Source organism: Centrocercus urophasianus, unplaced genomic scaffold, assembly GCF_019232065.1.
Source record: "Centrocercus urophasianus isolate 14NV4802_14NV808 unplaced genomic scaffold, USGS_Curo_1.0 seq_28, whole genome shotgun sequence".
NCBI lineage: Eukaryota > Metazoa > Chordata > Aves > Galliformes > Phasianidae > Centrocercus > Centrocercus urophasianus.
The window spans coordinates 12,495,708-12,522,583 of NW_024884844.1; the positions used below are offsets into that span (position 1 = coordinate 12,495,708).

General features: G+C 39.8%; 1 protein-coding gene across 10 annotated transcripts in view; it reads left to right on the plus strand.

Annotated features, from left to right (window-relative positions):
• The window catches only part of MBD5 (methyl-CpG binding domain protein 5), a 128,379-nt gene that overhangs the window by 26,156 nt on the left and 75,347 nt on the right, over window positions 1-26,876 (plus strand). For 9 of the 10 annotated variants that reach the window (XM_042827449.1, XM_042827450.1, XM_042827451.1 and 6 more), the window contains exon 2: window positions 19,697-19,794. The gene's annotated coding sequence lies outside the window, so the exon portion shown is untranslated. Of the gene's footprint in view, window positions 1-11,532; window positions 11,588-19,696; window positions 19,795-26,876 lie in introns of all 10 variants that reach the window. The other variant, XM_042827441.1, reaches the window with a different exon arrangement.

The following is a 26,876-nucleotide window of genomic DNA, read 5'->3' on the forward strand; positions in this document are numbered from 1 at the left end:
ATATGGTTTATATAGATGTTTTGTATACATCTTATCGAGCAGATGATTAGAAGTTAAGGATTAAGCGCTGAGTCGGGCTTCCACTAAAACCCGTGTAAAGTGACATTATTGAAAACATGAGCGACCTCTAAAAGTGACAGAGCTGCCTGCATGTTTTGCTGTTTGAGGATATAGCAGTAAACGTCCATGGAAGCATATTTTCATAATATATTGAAGAAGATTTAGCTCTTGCACTCCACTTTGGATGTCTGCTGCGCACATATGAAACAGTAGACTTTTTTCTTCCTGAACTGCTGAAAGGTGGGTGCAAGTGCCTGGCCACATGCATCTGTGTCCTGTGCCTTCATGTTGCCTCTGCGCTGTCTCTGTATCAGAATCATAGAATCATTAAGGCTGGGGAAGACTTCTAGGATCCTCGAGTGCACCTCTGGCCCACCCCACCGTGCCCACTGCCCGTGTCCCTCAGTGCCACATCCCCACAGCTCTGGAACACCTCCATGGGCAGCCTGTGCCAGTCCTGACTGCTCTTTCAGAGAAGCAATTGCTCCTGAACCTCCTGTAGCTCAACCCAAGGCTGTTCCCCTTGTACTATTGCTAATGTGGGTGACATTGGAGCTGGCTGTTCCTATGTGCTCTGAGGGGCTTGAAGCTGAGGAGGATTTGTCACAGTCACTGTGCACAAGTTGTGCTCTTCCACTTTCAAGACTTGTTTCCTGAGCACAGCACTCTGGGCTTCGTCTCGAGTATCTTTGTTAGCTCACTGTACTGTAATTTTGGGGAATACTGCTGGGTTAAAAAGAATAACAAACTTTCATGAGCTTATATTCAGTGAGGTTGAATGCAGAAAACGAACCTTTTTTAGGTTTATGAAAGCAAGGAATTACGGGTACAAATATATAATAATTTTACTAGCTAGAGTATACAATCTAAACAGTTTTTATTGTGGCTTCATTTATCACTAACAATAAGGCATCGTTAAACGTTCTGTTTTGATAACACCGAGTTTTCATGCAGTTTTACTTGAACAGGTATAAAAGTGATATGGGAACTTACAGGAATCTGAAATAGGATCCTATTTGCATTGGATAGCCTCAGAACTGAACAGCTCTTGGTATTGAGAGTGTATTTGTGTCTTGAAATTGGATGATGCATGTGTAAATCAACTTCAGAAACAGTTGGTGTCTTGGTTCAGGCAGTGGGTATGGGAGGAGTCCCATTGATAATTGTCAAATCCAGCCTGTTTTCTTTGTTAGGAATGGACTTACTCAACCTGAAACCATCATCTGCAGGGGTCAAAACAGATAACACTGAGTTTCTTCTTTTAACTAAGAACCAACCAATAGGGTATAAATATATATGTAAATATAAATAAATATATATGTATAAATATATGCATACGAAATCAAAATAGAATACAGCAGTCTTCAGATGAATTATCCTTGTCATAGTCATGTCTACCCCAGTAAAAGTTGAATTACTAGCAGTGCATGCAGTGACACAGCCATCAGCTGTAGACACAAGCCTTAGTTGTGCGTGCTGCTGCAGTTCTACCTCCATTTGTCAGGCAGGATCTCTGTTGGAAAGGTGACTACGTAGCTCCAGCAGCCACGATGCCCACAGTCAATGCAGAGATAGCAGAGAAGTCCATCGTCAGTGCCCTCGTCTTATCCTGCGCCATCAGAAGGCAGCGTGTTTCCTTCCAGTTTCTCTTCTTGTGCTTGAACAAACAAAAGCAGGGCGTTTTCCAGAGCTCACTGATGATTTCATCAGACCTGTTAAAATATACCTTTGTGCGACGAGTGTCCATCCCAGCTCGGGGCAGTAAGCTCAGCCAGCACTCAGCAGGCCGGGAGAGATTTAGCCTGCAGATACACCTTGCTTCTCTCACTTAACTGTCTGGTAAAAGTAATTAAAACTTTCAGTGATAAAAGAAAAATCTGTAATTAAATCAGAAGGCCATGTACGAGGCAGAACTGCTGCTGCCCTTCCATTGCCTTGCACAGGAGCGTGTCAGTTTGAGGGGAGAGGGGGCACTGGGAAGGGGCTTGGATCTGACCCACAGTATTGTGCTGAGGTCATTACAGTCCCAGAAAGGTGGGATTTTTTCTGAATAAATTCCAGTTTGGGACTTCAGATTTTACTGGAAAGTTGTTCTGCTTCACAGAATGATTTTAATTGCGGTGTAATGTCAGAATAAATGGTGTATGATGCATCTGCGTAAACGTCATTTCCATTTTTAAAAATATGAATCAGTTTCTCTCACGTTTCTCAAAACTATGCACTTAATTTCTCACATATGATAACATTTGAGAAGTGGCAATTTCAAAGAATACCAGAGCAATTTAACGAAACACATTTGAGGGACATAAATTTGGTCATAGGAAGAGTTCTCCTTGCCCCTTCTCCCCCATTCCATAGTGAACAACTGAAAGTAGTTATAGGCAAATTTGACCTGTAAGGACTTTCATCAAAACCAATACAAGTATTTTAAACTTTCCGATACCTTCAGTAAGTTCTCAGTCACTAATTTTGTAACTTGGAGGGGAAAAAAACTGAAAAGTTGTAATAAAAATTCACGTTCATCAACATTTGAAGGTATTCTCAGAGTTATGCTGATGCAGATGAGAGTATATTTGGGGTGTTATCCAGAATTTTTTTTTAAGTAGCTTTTGAAAGCCACATCGTTTCCTGCGGGTTGGAAATACATCCAGAGAGTCACAAATTGATTACCAAATTTTGAGTATCTGCTTAGAAGAAAGCTGCTCATTAATTCACTCAGTTTTTCATTGGCTGAAGGCAGAATTTCTTGTACAGCCAAAGCATTTTTGGATTAACTTTACTTTTTAAATTCCAATGATGAACGTAGAAATAAGGTACTTCTATTATGGAACTTCTGGACTTGGATGTGAGCGTACTGATACAAATTAGTCTATTTTGACTTCTGCAAAGTGCGAGTGGTTGTATTTAAAGAGCTCACATCATCTACATTCCATCAACCAACAGCAGGGAGCCCATAGTAGTTGTGCCAGGTTGCATATTGCAGAGGTGGGCTTTGTGCTCAAACCCATGGTGAAGAAAGGCCTCCCAGCAGCCTGTAGTTTTGAGTCCTTCCCAGCTGTGGTGCAGTTCAGCCTGGTTGCTTTTCAAGTTAGCTGTGTTGAAGATGACAGCTGGTTTGCTCTCAGTGACGTGCTCAGGCAAATGGTAACATGGCTTTCCTTGGACCTCCCTCCCCATGCAAGTAGTGCAGGATGGGGCTGATGGTAGGAAACCCCTTGCTATGAAATCTGGAACTAAGGAGTAGTTGCAGATCACTGTGCACTGATAGGCTTGGCTTCTTAGGAGAAGTAGTTTGAAATGCAGTGACAGCCAGCAGCGTGTGCTTGAAGTCAGTGGAGGGTCTCTAAAGGAAAGATGCTGTTGGTGGACAGGGCTGCATTCTGCTGCTGCACATCACCAGTACGACAAGGATTTAACTTACTTTGAAAAATGACCGAAGTGGAAACACAGCATAAGTTGCACATGGTCATGTCTTACCTTGCCAGCTGGGAGGAGATTGCTTTTAGAGTTCTTCGTGCGACTTCTCACAGGGGCTCATCCCTAGATCCCGTGTTTTGGGAAGTTCTTCAGAGTCTCCTCCAATGAGCAGTTCTATTCCTGGTGTTTCAGCAGCTTGTTAGCACTTGGTGAAAGTCTGCCATGTGGTTTTGGTTCAGGGAATGTTTATTTTTTTCCTGATGCCTTTCCTGCCATGCGTGTTTTTACAGCCTTTTATGAAACTTCTTTGTTGCTTTAGGAATTATGACTCCTTTCGTTGAAAACACCATTCTGAAGATATCTGTAGCTTTTGTAAATATAAAAAGTATTCAATGTATCCAAACTTGTGAGTCATTTGTGCTTCTGCACTCACAATTCAATATCACTCCTAGATAATCTGCATTGTTACCTGTTGTAACTACTTCTTTCCTCATGTACCAACATCCTATGCTCACTCTGTGTTCAAAACCTTTGAACATATTCACCTTCCAGTTTTCTCAACTGATACCTTTTCAACTATTCCTTGCTATACCTGATAATACTAATTTTCTTAATAATTAATAGCAATTTGCCTTTCATTTCCATTATTTAATCTGCTTATCTGCAAGTTCAAGCACACATTTACAAGGTACCTATTTACGTATTTGAACAAGTCTATGTTGTGTTACTCAAAATGTTGATGCTTTGCAATTGTTAGTCACGTAATTATCCTAAACATTTTAATAAATCCTTTCTTTACCCTTCCTTTTTTTTTCTTTTGTGGGCTCCAATTTTGCTTGTACCACCAATTGATGTAAATAATAAATACTAAGGTAATTTTAAACAGTTATTTAAATGGTGCTTACCTTCCCAAATGTAGTATTTTGTGAGGTTTTTTTACCTAATTGTCAGGTAACAATGAGGGATGAGGAGGTTAAATGAGGGATCCTGGAAGCATTAATGAACTTAGAAATAGTACCTTTGAAAACTAAACCACGTGTCCACATTTTCTCTGTGGTTTTGGTTTGTTTGTTTTGTTGGTTATTGTTTTATCTCAATAGGAGTTTACCTGGTAGTAGTCTAATCACCTTGAGTGAGTTGGACACCATCTCAAGATGAACAAAACTTATTTCAACCAGTGAAGTAGTGACTACATGGAGATTCACCAGGAATTGCTATGACGTGAATATTTTACTTGCTTTGAGTTGTTGTATGCTTTATGCATATAATTTTACAGCTATATATTCTAAATCACATTACTTCTCTGGGATTTAGCCAGTCCTATGGGAAGGCTGGTAATGGGCTGTGGCTGTAAATTTTGGGATGGAGCAGGACCTTCGATGTGCTATGATGTTTCTGAGCCCACTGTCTCAAAATCTGACCTGTTTGCTCAGGGAATAGGGGAGAATCCATGAATGAAATTTCTGGCTATTAAAATGAAATGAAAAAATCAGCCCACTCTTCCTCAAACATCACCATTTTTTTCATTTTAATATTGTAATGGATTTTTCTTTTCATATAGCTGGGGTCAAGCCTTGCTGCTTCTCATCTGTCAAGTCATCTTAGCTTTGCAGAATTTCTGCCAGCAAATGTGTAGACCTATAACTGAGCAATATTGAAATTACCAATGAAAGAGCTTTATTCTTCTAAGCGTATTTGCCAAACACTCTGGCTGAGAGATTAAAATACAAGTGTGAAGCAAATTTGGTTAGGACTTTGCAGGCAGACAGTCATACTAGTTTGAACTGCTGGTACCATGCATTCAGGCTTCATCCCTTGTAGCAGGCTGAGAGCATCCTGCAAATCTCTTGCTTTTCCAACAGTCTTTGTCCTGTTTCTTTATTCTTTTGCAATTACTTATTTATACTTTTTTTGGTGTGTGGGAGAACCTAGCATCTGTTTGATGCAAGATCACTAACAATTTTGTGGAGGAAAATAAATGATGTGTGTACTCCATTGACACCCAAGAGTAGCAACTGAGCATGCTTCAGTGCTCCCACCTGTAGCACAACTAAGTAAGTGTGGAGAGGATGAAAGAAGATGAAAACACATTGAGCAGAGGAACTGAAAGTGCATGAGGCCAAGAGGCTCCTAATGTGAGGAACTGTTACCAGTCTAATAGTAGGTAGTCATAATATTTTTAGTTTTTAAGGTTGATATTGATGTAAAATGCAGAAATAAAGGATGAGAAGCAGAAATCAGAGGGAGATATTCTTCATCAATCATCAGAACCTCAGTTGTAATGCAATGAGAGTAAAGGGCATCTATAAATGAGGCTGGGACTCAGATCATTTGTCTTCCGTAGTTACTAATGGATCTGTAGTCCTTGGCCCCTATTTCCTCTTGGAAGGCAGTTATACTTCTGTCCTCCACAGCATCCTAAGGCTGTATTCTGGGCTCTGATCACTCAGCATATTGTCTTTAAGAGCATGGGGACATCTGCATGATTTAAGGAATGTAAAGATGGATATTTCTAGCATACAAAGAAGCATGTCAGAAATACCTGCCCAAGGGAGGCAGGTTCTTGGAATGGCCATGTGCACCAGCCCTCCAGTTCTTCTTGCCTCCTCCAGTGTAGGATCTTGGGTTGGATGGGACCTTAAAAATGATCTGCCCCCACCATGCACTCCTCTGGTGAGATTCTCTGGGAAAGTGAGCTGATATTCTGGAGTAATCCAGAATAGAGTGGATGGGAAGTATTGGGAAGGAAGCTGGGGGGAGGCATTTCGGGAAGCTCAAGTAGGTTTGGTGTGTGCTGGTAATGTAGAAAGGAAGCACCCAGGGGGAAAAAATGACAGATTTACATCTTGGAGTTATTTTAGACGGTGTTGTTCTCCATGGGGAATTCCCATTCAGCTAAGAACAGTACCATTCTTATAAAATATTTCAGGGTAACACTGTGATACAACTCTGTATTAGAATCTCTAGTTAAACTATAGAATGTTTAGAAGATATAAGAGTTACCCATCTCAATAAGGCTCTTTAAGAATCACATGGTGTGGCTGGAAGGGGAATAGTCAGAATACCGTGACATTAACAAAGGTTTCTCAAGAGCAGCCTTAACTCTTCTGGTAAGCATTTTTACTAATGATTTTGACACTAGCAAAAAGGCAGACCTGACAAACATAATTGGGAAGCATCACCAGAGAAAGACCAAATATGCAAGAGGACCAAGGGACTGTGGAAACGCTGCCTAAACTTCGACAGAAAATGGGCTGAATCTTGAGTGATGGTTCAGCCAGAGGTGTTTGCATGTGTGTGTATGCCAAGTCCTTCAGATAGGGAGAGCTCTGAAGAGCACCCTGGTGCCCAAACCATAAGTGGTGCCCAAACCATAACTAGTGCCCAGCTGATGCCCAGATGCCCTGGAAAGGCTGGAGGCCAGCTGGGCTTGGTGCAGCATCCTTATGACTATGGAGGAATTCAATGTGTTGTTAAGGACACTGTAATCTCAACTCTTCAAAGGACATCATTTTAAAAAGCATGGCTTTTTTTTTTTTCCTTTCTTTTTGAGGGGGAGGGGAGAGAGAGAAATTGGTTGGCAGTATTTTTTGCTCTTACAGTATATGGAATTCAGAATATCTCAGGCCTTGACAACCAAGAAATGAGAAGTTATGAAGTAAGAAAATCCAGATTTAAATCTTCCCCTGCTGAGCTGGCAGTAGCAGCTGAAAATTATTTGCATGCTAAGGTGTAGTTGTACTGAGCAGTGAAAGGAGCAGCTGAAATACCTAAATGGAGCTGTTGGTTGGATTTCAGGAGATTTATTAAACTTTCACTGTTCACCTCATGTACAGTCCTTCTGTGTGTTTCAGCTTCATTTCAGCAGTAAGTGGGGCCCATTTTCTATCTGTAAGATGAATAGGGGAGAGATGTGTGGGTTTGCTGGTATTCAGAAGAAGTGCAGAGTTGGTCGTCACTCAGGGACTAGGAATTCTAAATGTACATTTCCACCTGGTTGGAGGATATGGAGAAGACAGGCAAACTTGTGCTGGTGCTGCACAGGGAAAGGCGATGGCACTGGGTGGAAAAGAAACATTCTAGTTGGACACAAGGAAGAGCAAATTACCTTGGTGCTGCTGGGTCACTGGAGGGGCTATAAATGTGTCCTAGAGTGTATGAGACTTGGCTGACCAGTGCTGAGCATCCTGCCCTACTGGACCCTGTCTGGAAAAAGCTGGACTGCAGACTTCACAGGTCCTTCCCGTCATATACTCTGTTCAAATTCACTTTTCTTGATCAAAAATGTTGGGTTTTATAGTCATAGTAAGTGTTATCAGATGGCCAGGATTATCCATGAACTTACAGATCCGTATCTCAGCTGGTTTCTTATAAAACTATATTTTCGTGTATTTATTTTCGACAGCAAAAATGTTTTGCATTTTTGTGAATAGGGTTTTGTTTTGCTGCTGTTGGGCTGAGATTTCTGTTGTTTGGCATTATTTTTGATATAAAAGATTTTGATTTTTGCATTTATTTTTCTGTGTAGAGGTTGCTATAATCAGATGAAGAATCCGGGTATTTTCTGCAGCCTTTTAGTACCAAAGCCACAAACATCATAGCCTGGAATGTGGAAACAAATAGGTTTTCAGTGGGTTGCACTGAGGTCCTAAAAGGGGCATCTCTGGCTGCATGGCTTACAGCAGGGCCAGGCCTGCTGTGCTCCTACATCAGTTCTCATAAGGAAATGGTGTTACAGAAAGGCTAAGGAAAGAGAACAGGCAAGGCAAGACTTAACAGCCTACGTGTATCTGAAATTGTAAATAACTAAAGATAAAAAGGAAATATTCGGGAGAGCGTAGGGGCTTATGGCTAGAAATAAAGCAGTGAAATGAAGAAAGAGAAGATTAAGGCTAAATGTCATGAAAGAGCATTCTGCAACAGTAGTGGTTTTTTAGATGACTCTTCCAAAGAAAGCAAAGAAAAAACTGTTTTAGGACAAAGGCCCTTTATTCCTTTTTCTTTTTTCCCTGTTTCTTTCCTTCAGCTTAACCACTCTATGTAAAATAATCTCATATGGGTATATAAAAGAATGTATTAAATTTTTTGAGGCCTGAATGTGAATCTCTGCATCCTTGGAGCTGTTGTGATGATGCCTGAATCTTGTGCAGCTTCACCAAGCCAAAGGCACAACCTTTCTCAACCAAATCTCAGGGCACAAAGTTGCAATGCTGCAGTGCAAGGAGCAGGGTAGGTCAGGATTTACTTCTACATAAGTTGCAAAAAAGGGAGAGTGTGAAAAACTATGTTTGAGTGCAATGGGATGAGAAGAAAGGAGGAAAACTGGAAGAAATGAAGCTTGTCTGGGAGTTCTGCTTTCTTTTTTGGCCGGGTGTTGATGCTGCCCCTTCATTTATCACCAGTAGGATCCAGATGGCAATTCCAGCAGTAACTTGTCCTATCATTGGAGATTAGAATCATTGTAAGAAAGCAAGGAGGGTATTTATGGTTGATAGCTGCTAACAGGATGTAAAGAAATAAACCAAAATCCTGAAGTTAAGCTTTGAAATGGGTTAAATAAGGGGTAATTCTTTACAATGTCATATTTTGACACAGATGTTCTTAGCTGACAGTGGCTTTTGATGTCTGAAACGTCTTTCCTTTAACGTTATCTCCAGTGCCATGGAATTCTTGCAGAATGAAGTTGCTGGCATTGGCGGTGTTGCATCTGTGGGCTAATGAAATGGTGCAGATAAAGCTTTTTTTTTTGTCTTTAATGTGTCTGTGTGAAGAAACTCCTGTGTGTTCTAGCTGAAGATGAAAGCTTTGTAAATTTGTGTGCAATCGTTAGTGCTATCAATATCACCTTATTATCAGTAAGATAACTGAATACTTTGCTGCTTTTCCTTTGCTTCTTTCACTTCTCAGTGCAGTATTCCAGCTGAATCTTGCTAATCTGACAGCTCTTTGCTACCGGTCTGGCCGCAGCCGGAGACAGCCTGAGCTCCAAACCTCTTTGGTATTTTCTCTGTATTTGGAGATGTTATGTGATACTTTCTCCTGCATAACAGAAATCACTAAATCTTGCTAAGAGTTAAAACACAACTTTTCCTTGGGCTCAAAAGCCTCTGCTGCCCCATGGGAGTCTTTGTGAGATGCAGACACTTCATCTTGCCCTTTCCTGGAGAGTAACCTGTCTTAGCAATTCCTTCCACGACCAAGTGTCTGCTGCGAGTGCTGTTTCTGCTGCTGGGTAAGAAGAGACAAATTGTACAGCAGATGCATTCACACACAGGGTGGTGAGGCACTGGCACAGGTTGCCCAAGCAGGCTGTGGATGCCCCATCCCTGGAGGCATTTAAGGCCAGGCTGGATGTGGCTCTGGGCAGCCTGGGCTGCTGGTTGGTGACCTGCACACAGCAGGGGGTTGGAACTGAATGAGCACTGTGCTCCTTTGCAATCCAGGCCATTCTATCATTCTGTGATACCTCTGGGCACTAGGGAAGCTGAGCCATGTAATCCTGGTCATTCCTCCTGTGATGATGATGATGGCTTTCCCAGGAGACGTCTTAAAAAATTAACGATGTCATTTTCTTTATGAAACTTTCCAAACCTCACTTCAGCCAAGCAAGAGGGGAGCACTGCTCTGATCTGTTTCTGACTTCATCATGTGTGTGTGCCGTGTGATGCTGAGGGCTTCTCGGACCCTTGGAGGAATCAGGCTGTCCCTGGGAGAGATTGTCTTTGTAGCAGTGATAAGATGGAAAGGATCATGGCAGAGACCAAACTGATAAGGGCAGAAATAGTACAAGAAACAGCATGCTGAAGCTAGAATATTTAAAGCTGCATTAGAGGCATCTCTTTTCAGTCTCTTCAGTAGTTACCTTCTGTAGCCAAGTCCTTTAGCAGTAGATGGTCTTTTCTCTACAGAAGAAAGAGCCTTCCAGAAGCAGGTACTCCACGCCTCTTGCCCAAGTCCACTTTGTTAATATTGCAAAATTGCAATCGAACTAAGCTGATTAAATGGTGCTGTAGATTTGACACACAGAAACAATATTGTTAATCTGGCAGCCAAATATATTGCAGGGAAAATGAGGTAAGAGAAAACCATAAATTCTATCCAGAAATATTTTTTCCTTATTAAAACAAAACAAAACAACAAAACATGTCTAGAACATCTTTCTTTCAAAAAAACCAGCACTGGAGTGGAGGATATAAGATTTTTTTTTTATTTAAGCAGAGAAAGAATGCAAGCACAAGGTAAATTTGGTATTTAGGAAAAGAAAGACCTGTGTTATTACATTTGAGAAGTTTCTTAGAATGATCTGCAGGTTCCATGGGGAAGATCTGCACGTGCTGCATACATAGCTGAAAAGGAAGCTGAATTCCTTTCTGTTCGTAATGCAATCATCTTACAAGGTATTTTTTATTAAATTAGACCCATGTGACTAAATTGCTACTGATGCCTTTTGTGAATGCTCCTAAATCATCAGCTAAATAGCAGCTGATCTAAGTTTGGCAAAAGGAAGAAATGAAGTTTTGGAAAATGATCTTGTTCCTGATAGCAATCAGACAGAATGGGTTACTTGCATACAGTCTTCTTTTAAAAGCACCTGAATAACGGGAGGGCTGCAGATCTTTTTTATGTTAGCAGAGGGAAAAGAAAAAGGTATATCCATACTTTGAGCTTAAACTTGCTATGGATGTTCAGGTTTATATATATGTGTGTGTATAAGTTTTATATATGTGTATTTATATACAAATATATATGGATCTTTAAGGCATACAGCAGGATGAAAAGATTGCTGTCTCCAGTTTTTTTTCTATCATCACTAGAAGCAAAAGCAAAGCATACAGTGCCTTACCTGACCAATTACTGAATTGTTTTCTTCTGTCATTTCCTGTTTAATTCATGCTTTTGATAGCTATTCTTTGTCTTCAGAGAAATCTTTCCTGTGTTCTAGGGGTCTCCTTCAAAGCAGCACAGAGACAATTGAGACATTTTGGTATTTAGGGCATGTCCCCAGCTTTCATCTGCTCTTCCTTACCTTTCATGTTTGTTTTTTCCCATTGTCAGAACCTGCAGTGCTCCGGTATCCCTGGCAGCAGCTGGGAGTGCATTCACTTCAGAGGTGGGTGGTCCTTCTGTCCATCCTGCTTTCCAGACACTGGGGAGAGTACGGGGTATAGGCCTGGCAAAGTGGGATCAAGCTTATATATTTGTATACATGCAATAAAAAACATGTTAATTCTTATAGGTAATCTTACTAGCATTCGGTTTGATGAACATACATTGCTAACAGATAGCAGTATGCGTCTGTTAAATCTGATGGGATTTGGGGGCAGTTGTGGTTTAATTTGTTTCTGGGAGTTCTGTCAAAAGCGAAATCCTTTGTAAAGCTGCAGGTGTTAAAATTAGACAAAAATGCTTTCTGTTCTGGGAAATTATATGCACTTACAGCAATTGAATATTGAAGTTGAAATGCAGGGAGAAAAAAAAATATCTTAATAACCTGCTAACTATAATTCTGAGATTTCATAGAAACAGGTTTCCTGGCCCTTCCTTCTGGTTCCTTTGAATAGATAAAACGTTTACAGATCCATTGAAGCTCCCATGTAGTGTCAGCCCAACTAGTTTAGCTTTGTTGAATCTGGAAGTTCATTTTGTACGTAAGTTCCTGAGACAGGAGTTTTCCAATTTCATCAAGGCTTACTGCAGCGTATATAAACTTAGTGTTTTAGACTTACATGTAATGTATGTTAAGTCAGTTACAGTGACCAGGAGTAGTGCTGAGGAGCACAAAACAGTAGCACTGGTAACACAGGGGGGAATGGCTGCTTACAAGGGTGGACAGTGATAGGACAAGGGGAATGGTTTTAAACTGAGACAGGGAAGGTTCAGGTTGGATATTAGGAGGAAGTTTTTCACACACAGGGTGGTGAGGCACTGGCACAGGTTGCCCAAGGAGGCTGTGGATGCCCCATCCCTGCAGGCATTCAAGGCCAGGCTGGATGTGGCTCTGGGCAGCCTGGGCTGCTGGTTGGCGACCTGCACACAGCAGGGGGTTGGAACTGGGTGAGCATTGAGGTCCTTTTTGAACCCAGGTCATTCTATGGTTCTGTGATTCTGTGATTCCATGACTTCGCCTGCTGGTATCCAAAACGTGGTACAAAACTTCTGCAGTTTGCACTAATTTTGCCACAGCTAAATGAATGGAAAGATACTGTTAAACTTCTGTTCAACCCCTGTAATATCAGCCAATTAATACAATTTTTCTGTTGCCCTTGATTGCCTTTTCATTTCTTTAAAGACAAAATAAACAAGAGGCGTATCTGAAGAGAGATGGATTTTTCTTTTGCTGTGTAATCATCACAGATTCATACATTCTTACATTTCTAGCATTTTCTGCCTCCCCTAAATGTTTCCAATTGAATTTTGGAGGTGGGTTTTTCCTCAAACGATTGAGGCTCAGCGCTGTGCCATGTTTTCTGTTTTCAAAGAAAGTCTGCAAGGATGTCAGTGTTCTATGTGCTGTGTAGTCTCTTCTTTGCAGTTTGAATTTTGTGGCATGATTTGTGGCATTCAGTGTCTGAAAGCTCAAGAACACTGATTATTTCATAATTGTGTGTGTCAGTACGTGGTTTTCTCAACACAGACCACAGGTAGAACTTCAGTCCAACCTATAACACCTTTGTAAGTTATGAGTACTGATAGGAGATATTCACGCAAAACCTAAAACTTCTCTATCTACAGTTCTATAATGCAGTTCCTTCAGACTTGACTTCTATGTTTAGAAAAGTTATTATTGTAACATCAGTTCTCTACAGATTTCCTATAGACAGAGACTGCCCTGGGGCTATAAAATGCTGTTAGGGAGATATCAGCTGCCACAAATTGGAGGCGAATATTTGTGGATCCATCTAAACAGAAGAGAAAGAACGTTGCACTGTGAAGCACAGTAATGCTTGCACGGTTACAAAAAGTATTTTTCTATCTTCAATCCAGAAATAACAACCAGGAAATATTCCTAATCCCTTCATTCGTTTTTCTTGATTTATGTCTTTTCACATTTTCAACAGAACTTGAACCAGTGTTAGACCAACAAGATTACAGTTGACAAAATCTACAATCCTATATTTTGTTTCCACCTGTACCAACCATTTGAGGAGGGCACCAAATCACTCTGTTGCAGTTTTTTGCTAGTAAGTTCACAACCTTGCCACCCTCACGTGACTTGGGAAATAATCCCACTTTGAGGTATGCAGGATGTTTGGATGAGTGGTGATGGACATGCCAACTATTTTCGTTTGGATATATGGAAATCTTAAAATGATCAAAAATGGTGTTTTGAGAGATCATTCAAATTTGCTGATGCTTCATCTTCAGTGAGGTCGTATGGGCGATCACTTGGCTCTTAATTTAATATGTTGGTCTGCAGAAATATGTACCTGGGTGAGATGTGGGCAGATCTCGTTACTCTGACTTTGAGCTTTGCTTTGAAAACACGTAACTGCTGGATTTATGTCAATGCATTCAATTTCTGCTCTTTAAAATATTTTCATTTTCAAATACGCACACTTAAGCTCTGATACACTTTCCCCACATTGCGGCAGATTTAAGCTTTCTTAAGCTTTGTGTTTTCTTTAAAGTCCTGCAGATCCAGCCTTCCTTCACACCACCACCAAATGGTCTCAGACTCTTTAATCTCTCAGTGCTGTCTTCACTAGGTCATGTTACTCAGCATTTGTCATCCCTTTAGAATCCCTTTTAAATACGTAATATTACACTGAAGGCTCACTTTGCATATATATTTATTTTTATTTTTGCTGCACCTCTTGAAGGAAAAATTTGATACAGTTACACAAGCAGTGTGAAAACTGTTGACTCCTTCAGAGGTTACCTGAAAGATCATAGCCCTGATTGTTAGGATGCATGTTGCAATATGTTCGAATACTGTAAAGTAGTGAAGTGCAACACTATATGGACATGAGTCCATAGATTTTTTAATTGAGTAAGAGTTAATGTCCATAATTTATCAAGGCCTTTTTGCCTGGTTTGCTATGCTTTGGTCTTTCAACCTCTCCTCTTCCCTTGTGCCTTCTCTACTTGGTCTGCCTCTCCCAGGGCTGGTGCAGACATTGATGGGCAGCTAATTCAGGGATCTCGAGGTATAAATTGATTCTAGAGCTTTCTCCTGCTCTCTTGAATGAGGTATAAGATCAGAACATAAAGTTTTCTGTCTGTAGGTGACTAAGAAAGGGAAAAGGGTGGTGTTGCAGCAGAATATAATGCCTGTCAGGACAGGTGAGGAAAGCACACTTCCTTGGGGTTGGGTTAATAAGATCTTTTGGGTTTTGGTGTTTTTTGGCTTTTTTTTCTGTAGTTGGTCCTGTGCCATGTGTATGGTTGTAGTTTTCTGCAGTGCACCGCTGAAAGCCTTATGGTTCTCCAGGGATGGCTGCACTTTAGACAGTTACCCTCCATGGAGAATTTTACTAATTGTAGAGGTTATACTATTGAGATTCAAGGAGAGATCAGCTGCTATAGAAATATTTGTAAGGAACCTCTAAAGGAAAGAACTACAGATGCTGTGTTTGGAAAAGAAATGGGACTTAGTTATAATGTATTTAGATGAGTCTTCTAGAAGTGCTGTTTTGCTTCTCAGAGCTCTGAATAGCACTGGAATTTTTATTGTACTGAGAGTGAAGTCCCAGTGTAACTCAGTACAGAAGATACAAAGCTCTAGGTATTGCTGGAGGCTTCTCAAGGGCCATGTAGGCTGACCTTCTGCCACGTGCTGATGAGAGAACTAAGGAAGCTTTTAAACTTACATTTACAATAACATCTTTTTTCTCTAATGCTAATGAGAAAGATCTGTTATATTGGTGTCCATAAAATGGTAAAAAACAGTAAAAAACGGGATGGAATTTGTTCTTAGAGTGGTACTAGAGCAGAGTGGTCCATTAAATGATCACATTAGTTCTTGCTTGCTGGTCTTTGGTTTGATTGCTGGTTTATTTATTTTTTTCCTTCAAACTGTTAAAAATTGAAGCTGCCTTCTCCGCATCATAAAGCAAAAAGGAAATCTGATGGTTTTCCTCCAGATTCATTTCCAGCTGTTTGCCTTTGCAGCTGAAGTCAGTCATCTCGTAGATCCCAAACCAAGAGGAGGAGGGATCCGTGCTCGTTCTGTGCAGTGCTTGTTGCTGTTGCTTTCCTCTCATCCCACTCATGCGGGGTGTGTGGGGTGGCTGCTTGTGGGCGAGAAGCTGGAAAACAAAGATCTGCTCAGCGCCTTTCAAATCTACTAGTTCTTAAATTTGGCACTTAAAAAAAAAGACATTTAGAAAAGGCTTTGCTTTTGTGTAGCTGTACACAGGAATGTTATTATGAGTACTGTTTTCTAATGTTTTCTGTGTACATTTAGCTTAGGGTAGAAAAATCTTTGTAAGACTGCAGAAACATACCTCCCAGAGGCAGATGACTGATGGAGACTGCAAGCCTTTGTAGTGTTTCTGTGGCGGTGCCTCTTATGTGTGTTCCCTTATCTAAAAGCAAATGGGCTGAGTTGTTGCACCTGTTCTAACTAATGGCTTTCTTTTAATACCCAAGCATCCGTATGAAGCTTGAGCATGGTTTTCACCCTCGTAACTTAAAGCAAGACATGTAACTTCATCAAAGTTACTTCTGATTTATGCCAAAATTTAGCTCTTTCAAGGAGCTCAATTGCTGAAGCAAATGCAAATATTTAATTCTTGAGGTTTTTGTGTCTTTTGTTTGCATTTGTGACACTGTAATTAAAAGCAAACTCCCAATGTGCTATGGATGCAGGCAGCTACTGGGACTGGAAGACGAGTGCGATTTCACCTGGTTGGGACCAGTCTTTCCTATGAAATCCCATAGAGGGGCTGGGGGGGGATTTAATCTGTAATTTTCAGTTTGTTACTTTGTTAAATGTCTGGACAATAGTTAATGCTGTGTCAATAGCATTTATAGCAGAAAATACCCCAAGTAATACAGAAATAGAGAGCAGGAACTATTTCCAGTTGGAACAAACGGAAAGCTAACAACATTAGGAGAACATATTGATGTTTTTACATAGCTGTGCAGTAAAATGCTTAGGTTAAAAATAAATCTGACTTAATAGCACCCACGAACATAAAAAATAATGTCTAAAACCAGTGTATTATTTTTCCCCAGTGATTTATGGGCATTGGCTTTTTTTTATTGTGATGTGTTCAGATGGTTTAGCTTCTTTGAACTTGCTGCTTGGGAATAAATTAGCAAAGTGTATTTGGAGGTTTGGAAAGTTTTGTTTCTCAGAAGATTAACTAAATGTTGAATTGGATCTATGTAAGATGCTTTGTCTTCAGCCCAGGAAGAAATGTAAAAAAAAAAAAAGAAAAAAGAAAATCAAATCAAAACAAAGTCTTACATTTGAGCAGAGACATATGCTTTGTGGGTTGGCACCAGACTAGTGTGCAGAATCTTGTAGAACCAACTCTTCATACTCTAAGATATTTAGAGGAACAACATTCAAAGCACGGTGCTAGAGGATTTAAGGAGAAGATAATAGAGTTCCTTCAGATGGAAAATGTCTGCATGGAGATTTCTTGGTGGCTGCCCATTTATTTCTAATGCCATGTAACATTGAGTCCTTTGTGTCAGTGTTAAATGACATACATGAATCAGTTACTGCAAATAATGTCTCCTAAAGAGAAATAATGTTTTACTTTGACTGATAAATTCACATCGTGGAAGGCAGGGTTACACTGAATCCTGGCTGCTAAGATGATGATAAAATCATGTGAAGGAAAAAAACCACATGCTTGGGTGCTGTGCAGTTAAACGAACAGGTTCCAAGAAATGTACGAGATTCCCCTGAAATGCCATTCAACACAGAAGAAACTTTTTCCCTTTAATGCAATTCTCCAGTCCCCTTCTGGAAGTCTGCGAGGTTCTGAGAACAAAACTAACATTATCCTTATAATCACAGTTGTGTGTGAGGGAAATATGATGAAATTGGTTCAGAAATAACATCTGTAATGGGAATAAAGTGGAAATATATGGATTTTGGTTGTGCCAACATTTAGGAAAAAAAAAGTATAACGTACTAATACAAAGACCAAGTGAGAATGAGTTACTCAGCAGGCACAAGAAATATCTGTTCAGTGGCATTAAAAAATTTGGGGAGATTTGGGTGTGATTCAATGTAAGAAAATGGAAGGCTGAGTTTAGTGGGCAATTGATAGTAAGCCTCACACCACATTACGCGTGCAAAGTCCCTTTTAGGGAAAACAAATCACAGGCTGTGAACCACTTTGAAAATAACAGCTTAAAATGGCACAAAGAAATGTTGCTATTATTTCCCTATAGAAGCTCCATGTTTCATTTTCTCCCTGTAAGAAAAAGTGTTTTGCTTCAGGTCTGAGTGCAGCTTGCATTTCGAGACTTGCCTGTTGGAAGGTTTGCTTTTTGCTTTGCAACCACCGATAAGCATCAGCTGTGCAGAACTTATTAAACAAATCTGTTGATAGATGCTGTTTTGGCTTCCATACCACTGTAGTCCTCTAGCTGGATTGCTTTGGCATATCCAAGGAGTAAAGGACAGCCAGAGCCAGGCAGAGGTAACAGAGAAAGTGTGTAGCATATCTGCATGACTTGTAGGCCAACTGAAGTAGAAGTAGTCCTTGGAATTCTGTGAGTGTTCTCTTTGCTACAGTAAGGTAGAAAGGTGTTGTATCAGGGCAGAGCAGTCGATGACCTGGCTGCTGTGCCTGCCTACCTCCTTCATCAGCTGCTGCAGCCTTGGGCTGTTGGAAACACTGTTCTGTCCCCCTCCTGCCCCTCAGCCCTTGCCTGAGCCACAGCAGGAAAGCGGTGGCAGTGCACTTTCAGTTCCTGCACAGCAGTCTTTTAATACTCTAAGAGGGTCATTTTCTATCTGGAATTTTTCCTCCATACCAACCCATCAATTCCAAGTTTGGCAAGCATCAGAGCGCAGCGTACATCCAATTTCTTCTTCAAATTTTTCATTAGAAAAAAAGAGCTAATGTAACCCTGGTAGCCTGCACAATTTAATTTCCAAGACTGCTCTGAAAGTTATTTTTCTATGAAGATGTTAAAATTCTGGAGAAAGAGAGTTTAAGTATTGAATAACTTGTTTGGAGGAAGAGTGTTGTGTTCTGAGAGTTTTGTGTTCTGAGCCAATGGAGGCTGAGGGGTTGGACTGATTTCAGAAAAAAAACATGGAACAATTCAGCTAAAGCACTATGAAGCATATATCCATTCATAGAGATGAACTGCAGTAACTTTGTGTTTTTGCTCTTGGAAGTGGCTTTAAGCAGCTATGGAAGACCTCTGGTGTGCTGGGGGACCTGGTGCTCTTATCAGCCTTCCACGTGTCCTGGCTACTGACACATAAATCTTCCCAGCTTGCTAATAGATGAAAGACTAAATAGATAAATAATGCTGAAAACATCAGTATGAATGAGTGGCATGTGCTAGCCTGAGTTTTACTGCTGCTCTGGTCAGCCCTGGCTGGAGCTGGTGCAATTTTGCCTCTGCTCCAAGTTGGATTCCTCCGTAACCTGAGAAAGGCTAACCCAAATGGAACCAGCTGAGGGGAGGGTAACATTATTTACAAGATGAAAGCTTTCTGACTTGATTAGCCTCCTAGTTAATGACATCTGTTGCTAAATGTGGACTGAAAGAAGTAATGCAGCATATGTTAGGCTATGGGGATACCGGTGGGGCCTAATGCTGTGTGTAGCAACGAGCAGTCCTGCATCTTTAGGGGGGTTTCTTTAAGCTATTTGTGTTTTGGCTTACCAGAGTTTAGGGAGGTGGCTTAACTTTGCCTGCTTGCTTTGTTGTTGCATGTAAAATAGCCTGCTTCAATGTTAATTTGCAATTTATGATGGTATTTTTTTGTAATCTTTAACCCGTGGGATGATTACTGTTGTTGTTTTGATATGATAACAGTGGATTTTCTAAATGTGATGTATTGCATTTTAAATATATTGATGTGGCTGAATTGCTGTACTCCTCAGCTAGATAAATGCCTTCCCAGGTACAGGCTGTGGGGCTGTGTGGTTTTAACAGCACCTCATAAACTCATGCGTTGCATGCAGTACACAACTTTACCTCGTGCCTTCTCAACAAATAAACACAAGATATAAAAACCCCAAGCCTCGCTGCAGCTAACCTGGGTGCACTTTTTTGTGGCGTTTTTCTTCAGATCCTTACTGACGATGGTGATCATTGGAGGTATAAATACTGAAGGATACATCATTTACAGACAAGATCTTTGAAGTCAATTTCCTTCAGACAGCAGTGGTAAGTGAAATGTCCGTGTCGTGTATTTGTACCTAAGTAGTGCTTTAGTCCTCAAAAATAATGTATTAACCATAATTCAGCAGCAGCTGGAGTACAAGATTCTGGCCTTGCTTCCGAAAGATGTAATTTTAGCTTATTTATTCTCAAATTAAAAATAAGCTATATGAAAGGTGTGGTTTTTTCCGCTGTTCAGTTACAAGAATATGAATCCTTAGCTCATTTTTTTTCTCCCTTTAATATGTTATCAATGTGATGTTAGTCACTGTTCTTTTCTCAGCAAGAAGCTTTTTTTGTACCACAGATCATTGGCAATATTTGTGTGATACTGGTCACTGGTACCTTCTGTATTGAAATCTGAAGAGTATTTCAGCATGGAGATTATTTCTCAGAAAATGAGAGTTAAGCAGAACTTAAAATAAAAAAAATAAATGGCAGTGCACACAGTAAAACAGTGGCTAGTCTGTGATAGTTTTCAGTGGGATATTAGAGATGTAACTTCTTTTTAATTAGTTATTAGTTAGATACGAGTCTGATGCACACTGTAATTGAACTATTCATTTTGAGCGTGTTGACTTCTGGTGACCAGTATAACTGTCAGACGTGCAAGAGTTCTATCTGTTTGATTTTTATTCTATTTGTTATGAAACTAACTACGTAAACACTTGAGGTAACACGGAGAGAATATTTCTGTTGTGGCAATAGAGCTAATTTTCCCAGTCATTATCTGCTGTTAATTTAATGTGTGGCAATATCTGAAATTTAGGGATGATTATATGGTAGTAGATTTTTGGTTAGCTGTACAGCTCATCTATGAGCAAACCAATTAAGATGTAATTTCAGAATATAATTGAACTCCTAATGGGGCACTTTAATTCACTTGAAATTTACATATTTGCCTTTTTTTGTTTTAATAGGCAAGTCCAAAATGAGGGTGCATCTTCATTTTTGAACTTATGAATAGAGCAACTTCATCTTAGGCTTTTCAAAATGAAATGTGTAAAATGCTCTTGAATAGGAGGATGGAGATTAATAAGCTGCTTAGTTCACAAAATCAGAACTTTGAATAGCTCTCACTGGCTGTTTATTTGAAGAGTAAAACTTGTCTTGTTAGGATGCCGTGATGTTACTGATACTCTTTTCACCTGCAGCACAACACCACCTGATGCAGTAGAGTGAAAACTGAGCCACTTGCTACAAAGTTTGCTCAGCGTTCAGAACTAATTTTCTCCCTTTATGCATGTCTGAGCAGCTGGGATCAGCTGGGAAAGAGCTTGTTCTGCAGATCTCTATTACTGATTTTTCAAGCAGCATGAATAGAAAATTCTTGGAACTGTGTTGTTAGTGTCGGTTTGGCCTGACAGAGGATCAGGGCTGGGACACGCAGGGTCAGGGTACATGTTGCTTCCATATTAAGTACCTCATTTCTGTAGTGTTGGTGATGTATTGCTGTGTAACTTCCTGATGAGTATCGTTTTACATAAGTCAGAGGATTTGTATGCAACCTCCCCCTTCTTTTTTCCTTTATCTACTGTGGGATTTTCAGCCCGCATTTAACTGCAAGGGCACTGAAACAGCGTGTGACTCAGCTCCATGTGCAGTGGACGCTGGCAGATGTATCTGGGCTCAGGCAGCCCTCGTTCCATTGGATTTTGTATCGCTTTAGGTTTTTTCAGCTTCTAGATGAAGCAGTAAGAGAACAGCAGACAGGAAAGAGTTAAAAAGTGTGGCATGCATAACTGAATTACGTGACCTAAAACAAGGAAACAAACAATACAAACAGTAGCTGTTTGTTCGAGGAAGGCTCAAATTAAGAAAGAAATGAAGGCAGTTCTCTTTTCTTTCCTTTTTTTTCTTTTCTTTTTTTTTTTTCCCCAGAATGGAAGACCTTCCTCATATCAGAGAACTGAGCTGAGGGAGATTACTTATACCTATGTGATGCTGAGATAAATTTTGTGGTGTTGTTGCTGCTGTTTCCTTCAAGGATAGCCTCTGAATATGTTTCAGTTGCTTTAAACTGGGGAACTATCACGCTTGGTAAAGGAAAACTGGAGAGTGAATATCAAAGTTAGCACTTGGGTTAAGAAGAAATATATTATTTGTTTGTGAAAAACTGGGATGAGGAAACCTTGTCTGCAAGGTTAATGTTTTACTGCTTATTTCCCTGAAGCTTTAATACATACCTGTGTGTGGATAGAGGTCAGAAAACTAGAAACAAAAAGCATTTAGCCCTTATTGTAAATATCTTAGATTTTATTTTGCTCCTGTTTTGCCTACCATTACTAGACTGATCACAGCTGTGTAGATACATGCAGGCATTGTTTCTATTTCATTTGATCTATTTTTAAATGTAGGGGCTCTTTGTATTTAATACGCATTACTGTGCTTGCAGTCTTAATACTTCAAAACCTTAGTGACCTTGGTTCACCCTCTTGTACCTTGCACATTATCATGCAGTCTTTCATTATATGATAACATGCTATTTTTCCCCCTAGAAGGAAATCCTTGCATTACATAGGTGTCATTTAATCAGTAAGGGGCTATCTGTTATTTTTAATTGTTCTGTGTGTGGTTCCAGAACTTCTGTACTGTATGATTTTCAAACCTTGCTATGAAGATAGAATTAGGAATTTGCCTTTGTTCCTTAATGTCTTTTTTAGCATCAGGTTTTCTCACAGTCTTTCTGACAAAAGGGACCCTGTCTGTGACTCCCAAACCTTCTGCAGAAACATTTTTTGCGAGCTCTCCTTGCCATCCCTTTGCTGGGCCGCTGGGTTCCTTTCAGGAGCTGCAGACCCCAGGGTACTTGCAAGAAGATTCTTTCATCAAGAAGAGGGCGAGAGCAATGGCTCTTCATGAGAAGTGTAGGAAGTAGAAGGTTTGTGGGTCTAGGCATCTTGCTTTTTCTTTGCCTCTTTCCTTTTCCATTTTCCTTGGTATCTAGCTTCCCACTGAGCCGTTCTTATCATACCCCAGCTTCCCGCACACCTCTCGTCCCGTCTCTCTGTCATGTAGGTCTGCCTTGTCTCTATTTTCTTTTCTTCTCATTCAAGTAATTTCTGATGCCAGCTAGTTTCTTTTCCAAGTTCATTATCCATTCTTGCATTAACCATTCTTCCCTTGTTTCATATTCTTTCCCAGATTACAATACCATTCTGGCTCCAGATTTGCACCCCTGTTTCCCCATGGCACGTCCACGCAGGTGGACACTGGCAGCAGTGTATCTTCTGCTCCTGGTGCTGTTCTGGAAAGTTTCACACAACCCTGGGACAGCAGGCAACTTTCTGCCAAATTGTGTCCTTTCTGGAGTGCAGTTATGCATTGAAATTGTACATTTCAAGAACTGTGTGTTTCAAACAGCTTAGATTGCATAGTAGAAGACAGTCTGGAATTTATGAGCCTTTTTAGTGCACATATAGTGGTGTTAGCATGAATACTGGATTTTCTCATCCATAAACTGAGATGGGACTTATTGATTTGTGCTATTTATTTCAACATGTGAAGGAAACCAGAATTACATGTTGCAAGTCCTCATTATTTTTTTTTCTTGTTAATCACATAGAACGGAGTAAAAATGTATCGGAGAAAATACAGCATTAATAAAATAGACTGGTTATGCAAGCTTCAGAAGTATGAGTGAGGCTTACATCTGTTGCTTGGTTTTATCTTTTTAAACAGTGAGTGGAAAATTCTCGTAGCTTGATAGAATTTCATATTGGGCAATAAAATGATAGATGTGTTCAGTCCCATGTGCCATCTCCAGCTGCATGCCATGTAATGTAGGCTTTGAGAACTTTCTGAGCTGCATAATTCTGAGACTCGTGATACATCTGGGTACAAAACCAGGCCTCACCATCCAACCTTCACAATTTATCAGACTGTTTAATTATGCTGAAGTATGTAACGTATGACTTGGCGTTGCATACACAGTCCTTCCCTAAATAGTTTTTCTTAGAACTGTGTCATTATTAGTGTTTTGACTGCAATTATTCTGAGACTGAAAAGGAGCAGTGTTGTGCTGCATCATTTTTCTCTCAGGAGCAGCCTGCAGTCCAGATTTGAGGGACAGCTTTTCCAGAGTATTCCTGAAAACTGAGCCCATTTGTCATTCTCACAGCCCCGATGTTTTTCTGGGAGCACTCAGTTCTCTCTCATCTTTTATTATGAAATGGTATTTTTTTTGTGAACATGGAAGTTATTTTCTGTAATGCAAGATGCAAAGCAATTAAGCTATCTTCAATTTAAGAAAGAAGAAAAAAAACTATACTAAATTTGAAAGTTAATTCTACAAAATTTTTGAAAAAATGTATTTCTGTATTATTTCTCTATAATGTCATTACTTTTCGATACATTTTAGAGCCAAAGTTTATTGTATGCTTTAAATATAATTGATTTAAGAAGCCATTCTCTGCTTTAGCAGAATATTTTTGCCAAGTGTTTCCCATTTCACCAGAGCAGTGAGTTTGCTTTCAGTGATCCCCTTTTCTTCTCTCCAGATCAAATACAGGCTGGTGTTTCATTGGAACACACTGTAAACAAATACTCCCCACTGCAAAGGCTTTCCATTTTGTAACGCTGCACTAGAGAACCCCCCAACACATGTAAATATCTTCAGACTTATTTTTTTTTGTTAGTAAATGAACCAAACTCAGTGGTTTAATTGTAATCTCAATGTAAAATCTGTAGGTAATGCGAAAATTTATGATACTGAGGTAATTCTCTCTCAGTAGTTCTATAGAATAGCTGTTTAAACTCATCTTATTTGTTACGTACCTTTTCTTACCAAAATCAGATGTGCACGCCTATGGCTTTCAAATTAGTTGCCTGAGAGCTAGCTTCATTCAGTCCCAGTGACCTGCAAGTCATCAGAAGGTTTTGGTTTCTTTTATTATTTCTGTCCATGATATGAGATAGTTTTGAAAATGATAATCCTTATATTTTCCTGTAGTGTTTGGAAAATTTAAGTCACTTCATCTTTCTTTGTCCTGCGAGAGCTGTGTGTTTAAAATAGCAGCTGATAGATATGCTGCCATTTTTTTGGGGAAATTTTACAAAATCTTTAAAGGAGCAGTGCATTTGGAGCATGGTATCTAAGATAAACAGAATTATTCATTTCCACTGTAACAACAAACCATATTCAGAATTTTGATTTTGCTTTCATGATTCAGTCTGAAACAACGGTGTGCTGAAAAAGAAACTCAAGGGGAACGAATCTTAAATTCAGCTGTTAGTGGAAACCTAGGAAACCACTGTTTTTCTTGATGGGAATTTGGTCTGAAAGGTTGTGGAGGTTTGATTTTAGCCTTGGTTCTGGTTGTTTTTTTCCTTCTCCATTTTGCTATCCTGTTTTGTTTGATTTTCCCCATACTATAAACTCACATCCTTCTTAGGCTTGAGGGCTTGCTATCGTAGTGAAAATCTATAGAGACGATTAAGAAAAGTGTAGAAGCAGAGAGGCATTTCTCTGCTGTGGATCTTCATCAGCCATCTGCATCCTGATCAGCAGCTGCGTGTTCCAGGCACGAGTGTCCCTGCAGCAGAGGCCTGGCAGTGTGGTTCCTACCTCCTGTGCCCCTTTCAGTGCAGGAGAACACTGAGCAACTTGCCTGGGAAGTGATGAGCTCTTGGCACTTCCAAGTGCACTTTGTGTACAGCCCTGTTTTGGGGCTGGTGTGTTCATTTTGTGTCATTAATGCTCTCCTAGGTCTCACCTGGCTTCGTACCACCAGCTTCTGCAATTTAGGTAGAATAGCTCGAGTTGCAGCTGCTTTCCTGCAGTGAGAAATAAGAGCTTTGAAATTAATTCTTGGTTTTGCTAGTTTGTCTTGAAACAAGGTGTCTTCATTTTTCAGACTCGTAACTGACTTCTTTCAGTGTATTTCTGCTAAAGGGGAGCATCTACATAGATTGATTTCTCCTGATCTGGGTGAATCTCACAAACATCTTTTGTCCCTTCTCCTTAAGAATCCAGTTCAGTGAAGGGCTTTTAAATTAAAACTAGTGATGCTTTTAAATTTAAAACTTATGCAGGATCTCTGAAGAAGAGATACTCTTCTGAAAACCTGTGGCTCAGAATTGTCATTTAAAACAGGATTTTTTAATTTAGTTTTCAGGGTGCAGTTAAAGAGATATCAATGAGGTAAGATTTTCACCAAGCTGGTTCAGTAATAGTCACAGTTCATTTTAACTTTTAGTCTCCCAAACTGAGATTGCATCACTTCAGAGGATTCATTAATTCCTCATTTGGTTTTTATCATCAGCATCTGAAAGTCAGTAGTTGCCATTCAGAGGAAAAAACAAAATGCTTGAGCTGAAAAGAACTGGTAAACTAAACTTTCAGTTTGAAGGGTAGCATTTTAAAAAAGCCAAACTTTTTGACCAACTTCTCCATGTTGGTTCTTTATATAAGAAGTAAAACTATCCAGGACGTGAATCCCAGCATGAATTTACCAAAGCAGCTGTAATGTGTTTCAGATGCACGTTGTTTAGGGAACAAAATGCTATTATTTTTATACAATTGACACATCAATATTCATTGTTGAATCTTACGTATGATTTGAAAATAGTTTATGAGAAGGTAGATCCATAATGGTTCTCATTTAATTGCTGTTCTGAAAAAGGGAACAGGAAATTGAGAAGGAAACCTGACTACGGGTGTGCCTTCAGAAAAAGGCAAAGAGAAAAAACTAATATTGTATATTATAATGTATGGCATTTGACCTCAGTTAATTTGTTTTTTTGCTTACACTACAAATTCTTGCTTAGAAGTTTCATACAGTTCATAATGTAGACAGTGATTCAGGTATGTATCTTTTTTTTCTTTATGTTTTAATTATATTTCAACCAGTTTGAGTGGCAGAAAGTGACTTTTTATAGCATAGATTGTGCAGCAGATGTACAGCTGACAGCAAGCATAATGGCAGCCTGGAATAATCTGAGTTGTAGGTGTTCTGGCTGGAAGATGCTCATTGTGCTGAATGAAAGTCTCATGTAGTAACTTTCAGTTTATATTGTATTCTGACAGTAGGGAATTAAATAAATACCCAAGACACATATGCCTCAGATGTTGTTGTATATGCTTCTCT